The sequence below is a fragment of the Bison bison genome, unplaced genomic scaffold (genome assembly GCF_000754665.1).
Source record: "Bison bison bison isolate TAMUID 2011002044 unplaced genomic scaffold, Bison_UMD1.0 scf7180017849062, whole genome shotgun sequence".
NCBI classification, from domain to species: Eukaryota; Metazoa; Chordata; class Mammalia; order Artiodactyla; family Bovidae; genus Bison; species Bison bison.
This window is the reverse complement of record NW_011479635.1, coordinates 5,501-6,333: the sequence shown is the minus strand read 5'-3', so window position 1 is coordinate 6,333 and position 833 is coordinate 5,501.

Below are 833 nucleotides of genomic sequence, written 5' to 3'. Positions count from 1 at the left end.
CCTGATGCTGGGAAAGATTGAAGGCAGGAGAAGAAGGGGATGACAGAGGATGAGATGGTTGGATGGCGTCACCGACTCAATGGACATGAGTTTGAGCAAGCTCCAGGAGATGGTGAAGGACAGGGAAGGCTGGCGTGCTGCAGTCCATGGGGTCACAAAGAGTCAGACATGTCTGAGCAACTGAACAACAACAAAATGACTAATGACAGTAAACATCTTTTCATGTGCTTATTGGCCATTTGTGTATCTTTTTTGGAAAAAGTGTCTACTCAAATCCTTCTGAATTTGATTAATTGGGTCTTTTCTATTTAAGTTTTAAAGTTCTTTATGTATTCTTGGTACAAGTCCTTTATTAGGTGTATGATTTGCAAGTATTTTTCCCATTCTGTGGGTTGTCTTTTCACTTTCTTGATGATGTCCTTTAAAGCACAGAAATTTTATAGCTTTGACAATGTCCAATTTATCTATTTTTTGTTTGTTTTTTCTTTTGGCATCATATCTAAGAAGCCATTGCTTAATCTAAGGTTATAAAGATTTATATCTGTCTTTTTCCCTAACAGTTTTATAGTTTTAGCACTTTCATTTAGGTAAAAAATTTTTGTTACTGATTGTGTGGAATAGATTTTTCCATTTTTTTTACTTTCAACGTATTTGTGTCTTTGAGACTAATGTGTGTCTCCTGTAGACATCATAGAGTCGGAGCGTGTTTTTCTTATGCATTCTGCCAATCTCTGTCTTCTGATTAGAGTGTTTCTAGGAGAAGGAAGGCAATGGCACCCCACTCCAGTACTCTTGCCTGGAAAATCCCATGGATGGAGGAGCCTGGTAGGCTG